At 61.2% G+C, this 12,500-nt stretch overlaps 1 pseudogene; it reads left to right on the top strand.

Annotated features, from left to right (window-relative positions):
• The first annotated feature begins 3,891 nt into the window (after positions 1–3,891).
• Positions 3,892–6,257, top strand: LOC119571011 (annotated as a pseudogene).
• Positions 6,258–12,500: the final 6,243 nt, after the last annotated feature.

Genomic DNA, 12,500 nt, shown 5'->3' with positions numbered 1-12,500 from the left:
GTGTCCCCCAGCTTGCAGAGAAGGAAGACAACGACACAACAACAACAACAACAACACACAACACCACAACAACAATAATATAATATATACTAATAATAATAATAATCATTAATAATTAATAATTTTAATAATAATTATAATAATAATAATAATAATAATAATAATGAATAATAATAATAATACTAGAATAATAATATTAGTATTATTATTATTTTATTATTATTATATATTATGTTATTATTATTATTATTGATATTTATTATTATTATTATTATTATTATTATTATTGTTGTTTGTTTTGTTGTTGTTGTTGTTGTTGTTTGTGTTGTTGTTGTTGTTTGTTCTTTCTCTGCAAGCTGGGGACACAAAGACAGAGAGAAGAGAAAGGAAAGTAAAAAGAAAGAAAGGAAGAAAGAAAGGATTAAGGAGATAGATTCACCGATGAAGGCGACAAAGTAAAATAAAAAATAAAAAAATATTTAGAAATAGGTTTCTCTCCGCCACCGCTCAGTCGCGGGAAGAGTGGGGGGGGGTGACTGGTTAAAAACCTCTCTTCGTCGGGCCAAACAAATTGCCGACCCGGCGAGTCCCTCCTGTTTCTGCTCCCAGACAGAGCTGAGAGACGCAGAGGAGTCAAAGGGGCCAACAAGCCGCCCGCTGGCAACGTGCAAAGTGGAATTCCTTCTGTAAAGGGCCCCACCCTCCACACACACACAAACGCACGGTGTTAGAAGAAAAAAAAAGAAAGGATGCTTGCTGCTGCTCCTCGCCTCCCTCCACCCTCGATCTGCGGGGGGGGGGGTGGGGGGCGCTGCTGCTGCTTCTGCATCTGCTGCGTCTGCTGCTGCTGCTCCTGCGCGTGACATTTACCTCGCAGGAGAGCATTCAGCATGCATGCATGCAGCACGACGCCCCCCGCCCACCAGGACTCCGGTATGGAGAAGTTGAGAGGGCGACAAACATTCCGACCGTAGGGACGAGTCCTCACTTATCGCAGGAAAAGAGGAGCCTGCTCTAACCGGTACAACACCCCATGCCGATATGTCAGTCGTAATTCAGACGTCGGTACGGCACACCGACTGGTTTGCTCTGTATCGAGGAAGCTGGTGTCCAAAGGGAGGCCCCCTTCAGCTCCGTGGCGGCGGCCCACCGCCCCCGGGATGGTGAGCGGTTGGCGGCCCGTCGACTGTACCTACCCCCTTTCGACCGTCAAAACAGCAGCGTGACTTTCCCCTTGCATGGCCCAGTCCGCCTCCCCTTGCTCTCGCCGGGCTCGCGTCTAACTCGTTTAGTAAACTCGAGCCGATCCTTTGCGCCGCACGCGATCACGTCGCTTAACGCTCAGCGCGGTTTTCCCCTTGAGAGGCTTTCAGGGGTAACACCTGCCGGACGTGGCTGCCCTCCCCTGGTGGCCCTGTCGGCAGGAGGTGCACATTTGTTCCGGACCCACGGCCTCTCGTACTGGCGGGGCTCCTGTCCGCGACGTGGCGACGTTGTTAACGGTAGGGTAAACTAACCTGTCTCGCGACGGTTCTAAACCCAGCTCACGTTTCCCTATTAGACGTGAACATCCTACGCTTGGTGAAAACTGCTTCACAATATAGTAAGAGCGACATCGAGGATCAAAAAGCGACGTCGCTTTGAACGCCTTGGCCGCACAAGCCAGTTATCCTGTGGAACTTTTCTGAACCCTCTCGCTTAAAACTCGTAAAGTCAAAATGATCCGCTAGGCCGGCTTTCCGCAGTCCGTGCTCGTACTGAAGTCCGGTCAAGCCAGCATTTGCCTTTGGGCTCTACACGTGGTTTCTGTCCCGCTAGCTGACCTTGGGAACCATCTGCGTTATCGTTTGACAGATGTACCGCCCCTTCCACAACTCCCATGTCTCTGTCCTCGGACGGGTCCGCGACGCCGCCGCGAGCGGCGGCGACGACCGCCCCCGCGCGAAAGCCCCTTTCGCCCCCGGGAGGCGGCCGCTCCTTGTTCATGTCACTTGCAGTCTAAAATCGGTAGAGGCTAGGGAAGACGGGCATGAGGAGGGCGGCGGCTGAGCCCCGGGGCCGCCGCCCGCTCGCATGCCCGAAACCCCGTCACGCCTCCCGCTCCGCATCACCGAAGTAAGTAGAGAGACGACCAGATAGTGGTTATTTCATCGTCGTGGCGCGAGCGCCCTCCCACTTATTGCTACACCTCAGTGCCTCTCTACAAGCCAAACTAGATGTCGCTAACAGGGTCTTCTTTCACCCGTTACCTGCAGGCCAGTTCCCCTGCTGTGGTTTCGCTATATGTAAGTAGGGACAGTGGGAATCTCGTTAATCCATTCATGCGCCGTCACTAATCTATATGACGAAGGCATTTGGGCTCCTTAGAGAGTCATAGTTACTCCGCCGTTTACCCGCGCTTGGTTGATCTCTTCACTTGACCATTCTAGCACTGGGCAAAGCAATCAACAATGCGTCAGCATCTCACCGACCATCGCATTGCTTGTTTTAATTAAACAGTCGGATTCCCCTTGTCCGTGCCATTTCTGAGACGGCTCTGTTGCCACCGCGGCCGGGATAACGGGAGGAAACCCCGGCTTTGCCCGAGAGGCGCTTCCGGTTGGTCCCGACCCGCGACGCGGGGGCGCGTGATGCCGGCGGGCGCTCCGGGCTGCGCGGCTCGAGCGGGAGGGTAGGGCACCAAGCGGCAGGCGATCAGCCGCAGGCACTGCAGCCGCCCTGCGGGGTCGGTCCCGAGCTCGAGCGACCTCGTGAAAGGCCGCCCCTCGCCCGTCCTTCTCCCTCGGAGCGGACAGAAACGCCGCGGCGCCGACCGCCAGGGCACCCTTGGCGCCCCTCCTCGCCGCCGCCTCCGCCGCAACCGGCGGCCGACCCGCCAGCGGAACGAGGGACCGCTTCCGGCTGTGGGCCCGCATGGCTTCGCCCCTCAGAGCCAATTCTTGTCCCGAAGTTACGGATCTAACTTGCGCGCTTCCTTACCTAATTGATCTATCGACCGAGGCTGAACACCCTTGAGACCTGATGCGGAGTAAGGTACGACTGCCCCCCCGCAACGCGGGCGCGCTGGTTAGTCATCTCGACTCCCGAGGGCTAAGGCTGAAAGGAAGGAAGGAGGAATAAGAGCACTAGCCCCGCCTCCGTCCTCTTCCTCCTCTTCTTCTTCTTCCTCCCGACCGGGGCGCCCTCCAACTCTGTTGTCCCCTTGTACCCACTGGCGTGCCACACTATCAAATGGCTGGTGCTAGTCCTCCGCCCCCGCAGAACTCCGCTCTCGTGTTTTCGCCTGCGGCGTTTCGACGGCGGCGCTCAAGCCGCGCCACCCCACCCCTCTCATATAAAAACATGCTCTGTCCGGTTGTTGTTTGGTGGTACGAGGGGGGTTTACCCATCCACCTTTCAAGGCCCGGCGGTAGCGCACGGGACACCAAGCGCTTATTTGCGCGGTGCTCTACGGCTGAACCGTTGGCGATCGCAACAGCAGGATTGCTCCACAGATTCACAATCTCACGTATGCTGTTCGGCCCAACACCCCAACTCAAAGTGACCGAACTTGGGGGCCTCCAGCAGCCTAACAAAGCGAAGAAAGCTCTTCCCCGGGCTACCGCCGGCGTCGGCGAACGAGTACGCCTGTTGCCAGACACGCAACTGGCCTCCGGACACCGGCAATTAAAAACACCATGGGGGGTTGGGTTGGGCCGCGAGCGCCTCCGCTCTCGCACGGACCTTAACCGTCTCCGGCAATAATAAAGTCGCTTACTCCGAGAGCGAAGGGGAGGTCTGCACGCCGACAAACCTACTTTGGGGGTCTCGAGCCTTCTACTTCTTCTTCTCCCACATCCTGAGGACGAGGAGGAGGAGGAGGAGTAGTCGGCGAGCCCGCGCTGGTCGCGAATGCGGAGTTTCCGCACTCCTGAGAAAGCCCTCTCACAGAAGGATCGGGAGAGGATCGTCGTAATCGCGGGCGGCGGCCGGCGCCGGCTGCGGTGCCTGTCGTCGTTCGCCAACCCCAACCCAAGAGGGGGGAGACTCCGACGAGACGACGACGCCGCGCGGGCCCACGCGCGCCGCCGCACTCGTTAGACGGCCACCCGCACTCTAAATATTTTTCCCAAGCACGGGTCCTGTCTTCCCACGGGCCAGGTCACGGATTTTAACCGTATTCCTTTAGCCCGAAATCTGACTGGCCGTTTCTTTGCATTTCTCTCTTTCTTTCCCTTATTTCCTCCTTTGTCCGTTTTGGATCCGACAAATTGCCTGAGGCGGGGGATTGGCGTGGCCGGCCAAAAACAGCGCAAGGCGAGCAAGCGAGCAAGCGAGCAGCGAGCAAGCGAGCATCTGAGGCAAAAAAAAGGCGCGTGTGCCAGACGCCGGCCGCGATAGGCCCTGAGAGTGGTTTCTCATCAAAAACCATCATCACAGGGCCCCACACCGTTTCGCAGCCGCGCCCGACAATCCCCGGATGCCAGCACGCCCGGGTTGGGCTGGCTGCTGCTGCTCGGGCTCGTGCCGCCATCGACCCCTTTCCAAAACAGGGAGATCCACGAAAGAGCTCCGACTGTTTTTTGTGGCGTTTTCCAGGGATCGGAGGTAAGCTATCCTCGGGCTACGGGCCGAACTTATCACGACCAAGCGATGTTGGCGGGGACCCTCCTCCCTTCGGTCAACGAGGTTCGGCTTAGCTCGATGCATTTGCTACTACCACCAAATCCGCACCAGTGTCGGCTCCCAGACCGGCTCGCGCCGTATCCTTCTACGCTCACCACCGCGCCTCCTACTCGCCGGGCCTCGAGCCTCCTCGACGCAGCCTATAGTGCGCCCGGCGGTCGAGTTCCGGAGGATGACTTGGAGGCCGCCATGCCATTTTCGGGGTTACTTGCTTCCGGCAGGTGATTTTTCACACTCCTTGCGGATTCCACTTCCATGGCCCCGTCCTGCTGTCCTATAGCAAGCACTCCCTTCCAGGGATCGAATTAGCATCAATTTTAGGCCCTTAACCTCGACGTTTGTTCTCCCACAGCGCCAGTTCTGCTTACCAAAATTGGCCCACTAGCCTCCGATCTCGTCCCCGGGCTTCAGCGAAGCAAGCCCGGCACCTCACCCATTTAAAGTTTGCGAATGGGCTGCGGACATTTTCGTCCCAACACCCCTGTACATTCGCTTACCGTATGGAACTCGTTCGAAGCGAGCGCCAGCTATTCCTGAGGAAACTTCGAGGGAACAGCTACTAGATATTTCGATTGGTCTTTCGCCCCTATACTCCACTCTGGCGAATCGATTTGCACGTCCGAAACGCTTCGGACCTCCACCAGTTTCCCCTGGCTCATCCTGGCCAAGCTAGTTCACTATCTTTCGGGTCCCAACATCTATGCTCTGGTACCCGCCGACACATCCGGCCGCCCGAGCCCCGCGAGGCGGGGGGCGAACCGTTCGTCATTGGCGAAGTTCACGGACCTGCGCCCCCCCCGCCGCCCGGTGAGGGGCGTGCGGGGGCGTGCGGAGGCGGGAGGGAGCCGCGCCGTCCCGGGGAGGAAAGTCAGTCACTCGTCCGGGTGCGCGCGCCGCCCGCATGCTCCCGAGGTAATCGGCCCGTCACTTTACATTGCGCCCGTGGTTTAGCGCGCCCATTGACTCGCATACATGTTGGACTCCTTGGTCCGTGTTTCAAGACGGTCGGAGGAGTCGACTCTTTGCCGCGCGAAGGCCACGCGGGAGAGGGAAAGGGAAGCGCGGGAGCCAGCGACTTGTCTCGACCGGGCGGCCATCGGACCATCCCCCGTTCCCGGCGGCCCCGGAGAGAGACCGTCGGGGGGCAGACAGGGCACCGGGGGATCCCCGGACGGGCCGCGCTGTAAAACGCCCCCCGCCCAACGAGGAGCGGAGGACGAAACGCGCCGCCGGTTCCTACCAGGACCCGGGCCTCAGACCCCGTTGTGTCCCCAACGCGTCGCGGCGACCTACTGCGGGGGGAACGATCGCCCGCGGCGCCGGGCAGGCGGCGGGGCCGCCTCCCCGCGTGGCCTCCTTCGGCGAGGCCTCCGGAACGGGAAAAGTCGCCACGCCTGGCTGCCGTTCTCCAGGCAGCCGACGAACTGAATCCCCCTTCGATCTTCGAATTCTCCGCCCGTTCGCCTCTTAACGGTTTTCACGTTCTCTTGAACTCTCTCTCAGGGTTTCTGTTTCAACTTTCCTCACGGTACTTGTTCGTATCGGTCTCGTGTCGATATTTAGCCTTAGATGGAGTTTACCACCTGCTTTAGTGCGTTTCAGGCACCTACTCTCAGGGAGGCCCGTTTCCCGCACTCCCGAAACCCCTCCCCGCGAACCGAGGAGGAGGAAGTCCCGTTCCGGCCACACGGGCCTGACACCCTCCGTGGTATGAGAAGGCATTCATGAACAACTTAGGCGGCTCGAAAAGCCGCGTGCAGGACCTCTCCCGACGCAGCCACCCCCGAGCCCCCGCGAAGGACGCCAGCTTGCGCTGGGCTCTTCCCGTTTCGTCGCCCTTACTCAGGAATCCCGGTTGGTTTTCTTTTCTCCGCTGATTAATATGCTTAAATTAGGCGGCTCATCTCCCCCACTCGAGGTCGACTTAAGTACACTCACAAAAGCGAGCGAGCGAGCGGCGAACGAGTCGCGCGCCGCCGCCGCCGTCGCCGTCAGTCCTTGCTTGTTTTGTGCTTTGGGAATCATTTCGCTCTCTTAGTCCGTTGATTAACGGCTTTCCCGCCCCCCCTGCCTGCCCCGAAACCCCGCGCGGGGGTTTCGTGGCGCGGAGAGGGCCCCATCTACGCGGTCTCGCGGCTCCGGGTGCGCACCTTTGCCCTCGTCCAGCACGGCCGGATGGCCCGTCCCCATTCCTCTCCTTTCGGGGGGGGGGGGGGGGTGCACCGGACGGCTGCTTTCACGGCTTTGGGAGAGCGCCTCTCCGCTCTTTTCGAACATTCGCCTTTTCTGGCCAGTGGCAGGCAGTTCCCGACCAACATCGCCGGTAGTCGGCCGACTAGGAGTAGGAGGAGGACGAGGTACGTCCGTCCGTCCGTCCCGCCCTTCCCGGCCGACGGCGAACGGAAGAGAGCGAGCCCTCCAAGCGTTCTTAATGGAACGTCCGACCGGGACGAGTTCCTCCACGAAACCCGCCCCTCTCTGGTCCGGCGAACTCCCCAGGGCGGAATGGTCCGTGCGAGCGAGCGAGCAATGCCCCGCGCCGCCGCACCTCCGGCACGGGTTTGAGTGGAGCCGGCAGGCTTGATGAGAACCGCCGGACCCCAAAACACCCCCGTTGTGCAATTTTGCGGAGTCCCCGCCGGCCGGAAGCTCCCTGCTCCTTCTCCTCCCTCAGATTGAGGGGGGGGGGGGGGGAGGAGAGAAGAGAGATAGAGCGCCGCCGCGAAAGGGGGCCCCTTACACGGCTCTGATTTCGCCTCACTCTAAGAGATTCTCGTAGCGGCGCTTCCCGGAAACGGGGGCGGAAAGGGCAGGAGGACCGGAGCCCTCCGCCTCCGCAGTCCCGCGCCTCCGCGTACTGTCCCTCCGCGTGAGGCAACGTCCACGACACTCGAGGAAGGTGGCAGCCGTCCTCGAAGAGGCACAGGGCCGCGCCAAGTGCGTTCGACACGTCGATGAATCACGGGAGAATTGCGATAGCACCAAAACATCGCTTCTTGCCGCGCGGTCTTCCTCGACCCACGAGCCAAGTGATCCCCCGTTAAGAGTCGTTCTGGGTTTCTCTTTTCTCGAGTTCACACCACACTACTCGATCGCCTCCCACCGCAAAAAGGGCCTCGGAGGGTCGGTAAACACTGCGCTCTGAGAAAACGCGTAGCCCACGGCGCCGAGCGCGCTTCGCGCCGCGCCGTCGCGACCTCGTAGGCCCCGGTGACCCAGGCGGGGCTGACAAGACTTTTGGGTTCAGGGCCCCTCCTCTCCTCCCGCCTCCCTACGGCCGGCAGCCAGAGAGGGAGGATGGTGGGAGAGAAGGCCGGGGAGCCGTGCCGAGGAGCCCCACTCGGAGGAGGAGAGGAGAGGATGATGAGGAAATGGGGACGAGGAGCTGGAGGTGGGACCGCGGCAGGAGACAGGACCGTCCTCCGCCCCTTGGTCCTGGCCCTCGCGCCGTCCGTCCGTCCGTCCGTCCGTCGTCCGTCCGTCCGTCCGATCGTTCGGGTTTGCACGCGAGTTGCCTCTTTCCGGCACCACTACTCGGTGGTGGGCTGCTGCTGCTGCTGCTGCTAGCCCTCGTTAATGATCCTTCCGCTGGTTTCACCTTCGGAAACCTTGTTACGACTTTTTACTTCCTCTAAAGGACCCAGCTTGTACACCTTTTCCCGTCGACCCGAGGCGCTGGCCGCCGCCGAGGGCGGCGGTAGCGGCTCCAAGGCGCCAGTCCGGTGCCTCATTTTTTATAAATCTAGACCATGTCAATCTTTAGGACGACGGGCGGTGTTTACAAAGGCAGGGACTAATCGTGCGCATCTGTGAATTGCGCCTACTGGGAATTCCTCGTTCAATGGGGACATTTGCAAGCCCCAATCCCTTTTAAGGACAGCTTTCACGATTACCCGCTCCTCTTCGGGCAGGGACAGCTCAGCCTGACTCTCATTGTAGCGCGCGGTGCGGCCGCAGAACATCTAAGGGCTCACAAGACCTGTTATGGCTCAAACTCTTCGTGCGGCTAGTATATTTTTTTGCTGCCGCTTCTCCTCTAAGAAGAAGACTGCGAAGCGGACGCCGTTTTCCGGCGCCGCGGGGGCGCGCCGCGCGGCGCTAACCAACCGACGGCGAGGCCCCGCGCGACGGCCGGGTGGTTAGGGGAACCCGAGCCCACGCCCGAGGCGAAGGCTGGCGAAGACCCGTCGACTATTGGCGCTAGAGTCTCGTTCGTTATCGGAATTAACCAGGACAGATCCATCCACCAACTAGAACGGCCATGCACCACCACCCCGAATCGAAAAGAGCCTTCATTCTGTCAATCCTTCCGGTGTCCGGGCCCCTGGTGATTTTTTCCCCGTGTTGAGTCAATTGAGCCGCAGGCTCCTCTCCGGGTGGTGCCCTTGCGTCAATTCCTTTAAGTTTCAGCTTTGCAACCATACTCCCCCCGGAACCCAAAGACTTTGGTTTCCCGGAAGCTGCCCGGCGGGTCATGGGAATAACTGCGCGGATCGCTAGTCAGCATCGTTTAAGGTTAGAACTAGGGCGGTATCTAAATCGCCTTCGAACCTCTAACTTTCGTTTTTGGGATCAATGAAAACATCCTTGGCAGATGCTTTCGCAGTAGGTCGTCATGCGACGGTCTAAGAATTTCACCTCTAGCGTCGCAGTACGAATGCCCCCGTCTGCTTCTATTAATCATTACCTCGGGTTCCGAAAAACCGACAAAATAGAACCGAGGTCCTGTTCCATCATTCCTGCACGACCATTCGGGCTGTAAGCAAAGACCAGCCTGCTCTGACACTCTAATTTTTTCAAAGAAAACGTGCCGGCCACGGGGGGACCCCCGGGTTTTAAGCATAAAAAACCCCGTGCGCGCCGGCGGGGACACAGCTCGGAACCCGGCAGTAGCCGCCGCTAAGGCGGACCGCCGGTCCGGAGCAGAAGTAAAACTACGACGTTTAAACCGCAACAACTTTAATATCGCTAGTGGAGCTGGAATTACCGCGGCGGCGGGCACCAGACTTGCCCTCCACTCGATCCTCGTACAAGGATTTTAAAATGTACTCATTTCCAATTGCGAGGCCCCCTTCGGGGCTCCACAGTATTTTTCGCACTACCTCCCCGTGCCGGGAGTGGGGAATTTGCGCGCCTGCTGCCTTCCTTAGATGTGGTAGCCGTTTCTCAGGCTCCCTCTCCGGAATCGGGAACCCTGATTCCCCGTTACCCGTGATAGCCTTGTAGGCGTTTAACCTACAAACGAGAGCTGATAAGGCAACCCTGCAGGACCGGCGCCGACCCAAACCCCGGGGTTTTCGGGAGGGGTCGTGGGGCTCGGGCCAAAATTATTCTGATTTACCAAGAGATCGCGGCCGGGCCGGTTGAAGGGCCGGCCGCCGAGGGTTTTGGTCTAATAAAGCGCTCCTCCCTCGCGGTCGGAGACTACAAAAACCCTGTATTAGCTCTAAATTACCACAGTTTTTCCCAAATAGTGCGGTTTTGGCAGAGATCCAATGAGTTATATCTGATTTAATGAGCCGTCCGCGGTTTCGCCCTTAAGTCGGCCTGTACTTACCCCTGCATGGCTTAATCTTTGAGACAAGCATATGACTACTGGCAGGATCAAACCCGGGAGAATTGGACAACAACAAACGACCGTCGGGTCGCCATCGTTCGTGTGTGTGTGTGCTCGCAGGAGGAAGAGGAGGAGCGCCGGCACCAGCACGCAGGGGCGCGCGCGCCTGCTCGCTCGCTCTCTTCTCCGCCTTGCACTTCTGGGCTTTTCGCGGGATCGGTCCGCGCACTCTCGCCGGGATCGGGAAAGAGGGCGGACCGATGCTGGATGGCTTCTTTCATCATCGGCTCTTCTCTCTTAGGGTGCGCCGCACGCAGGGGTGGGAGGAACAAGCGTCGCCGGGCCAGAACAACGGCCGCGGCAGCCTCCCACCCGGGCGCGAGCCCTTCATCGTCTCTCTCTCTTTTTTTTTCGCCATCGTCTTTCGCCGCGGCGAGGTGGGGAGCGAAGGGAGAGAGGTGGCGAGGGAAGGCGGGGCGGCCCCACACGGACGGCAGGCACCGCACCAAGGGTGCCCGCCGCCCCCGCTGCCCGCCGCTCCTCCTCTGCCCCTTCCTCCCTCCATCCTCCATCGCTGCTAAAAAGGGCCGGCCCCCCCCTTTCCACAGGGGAAACTCGCGCGCGCCTCCGCAGGGGCGCGCTTGGCGCTCCTTCTTCCCCCGACCCCCTTTCCCGGGAACCGGAGCCGGCCGGCAGCCCCGCCCGCCCGGCCTCGCCCGCGCGCGCCGCGCGCGCGCGAAAGGGGCCCCAAGGCAAGGGGAATGGGGATGCCGGCTACCCACAGCGCCCGGTGGGGATCGGATGGAAACGGAACCGCGCAGCAAGCGAGAACCACAAGGGGGGGGCCCTCCGGCCCAGCCTTTACTCCGCGCAGGCGGAAAGGGGGTTTGGTGTGATTGCCGGGGTTTTCTTCCTTTCTCGCCGCAAGGGTGTCACAACCCGGATCTGCTCCGCGCAAATCGGCACCACGTGGCCGAGGGGAAGAACCGGGGGAGCTCTACCGTCGCGAGGGGAAGGCCGCGGGGGGGCGGGCACTCGGAAACCATTCCGAACGTCTAGAATGGAGCGGTCGCCTCTGTGAAGGGCACGGCCACAACCGACCTCAACGGGGCGGCACGGGGAATGGATACCCCGGCGGCCCCCGGCCGGCAACGTGGCGCGAGCCCGCGACCTTTGCTGTGCGCTGGGGAGGCAAGGCGAGGCGGGGCCCGACGGGTCCGCCCGCACACCCCCTCCATGCCAGCCCGACCACAAAAGGCGAACGGGAGCGGGAGGGGAAAAGCAAGAGAGGGAAGGGGTGTGGGGGGGCCGGAGGGTCGCAGCCACGCGTCCCTCCTTATACCTGCCCACACGGCCGTTCACCCAACACCACCGCAAACAGGGCCCCGCTCCTGCCCGCCCCTCAGGGAACACGCCCCCTCGCGGCCCCCGACGCCCCCGGGGGCCCGCAACACCTACCTCAAGCCTTGCCTCCGAGGGGGACTTGCCCGGCCTCGGAGACCGCCCGGCTGCGCCGCGAGCTGCCTGCCGGAGGGAACCCGCCCACCGCGCCCGGACACACACCACACACAGGCCCGTCCGGCCACGGAAGGCCAGCGGACCACACCCGGGATCCGGTCCGGCAACAGGCCGCTCTGCCCACCGGGGCCGGGCCTCGCCCGTCCGCCCGTCCTCCGTCCCCCGCGACCGCGCCGGCCCCTTCGTTGCCCTTATAGTTGTCGCCGCGGCCGTTCCGCCACCACGACCGCAAACAGGCCCCGCTCTCGCCCGCCCCCAAGGCGCACGCCCTTCGGGGGGGAAAGGACAAACCAGCCGGCGGGGGACGAGCAGGGGCCCCGGGAATCGGAACCCCACTCGCTCGGGCGGGGACGCCCGTCGCTTTGCCGGGCCCGGTCTAGGGAAAATCGAGCTGCTGGCTGGCTGGCTGCTGGCTGGCTGGCTGGCGGCTGGCTGGCTGGCTGGCTGGCTGGCTGGCTGGCTGGCTGGCTGGCTGCATGGCTGGCTGGGTGGCTGGGTGCTGGCTGGCTGGCTCGTCGCCGACCCCGACCCATCTCCCTTACAGTTGTCGCCACGGCCGTTCGCCCACCACAATCGCGGGGCCGCCCGCTCCGTTCCCCGCCCCACCGCGACCTCTTCGTCCGCACGCACGGGGACCCGCGGCCCGCCGCCGCACGACGCCCCGCCCGGGCCGCCCGGCTCCGTTCCCCCCCCCCCCCCCCCCCCCCCCCCCCCCCCCCCCCCCCCCCCGGGGGCCCCCCGTTTCCCCCCCCCGGACCCC

Source organism: Penaeus monodon, unplaced genomic scaffold, assembly GCF_015228065.2.
Source record: "Penaeus monodon isolate SGIC_2016 unplaced genomic scaffold, NSTDA_Pmon_1 PmonScaffold_4741, whole genome shotgun sequence".
In the NCBI taxonomy this organism is placed as follows: Eukaryota; Metazoa; Arthropoda; class Malacostraca; order Decapoda; family Penaeidae; genus Penaeus; species Penaeus monodon.
The sequence above is the reverse complement of the archived record's forward strand: the minus strand, read 5'-3'. Positions and strand labels throughout refer to the sequence as shown.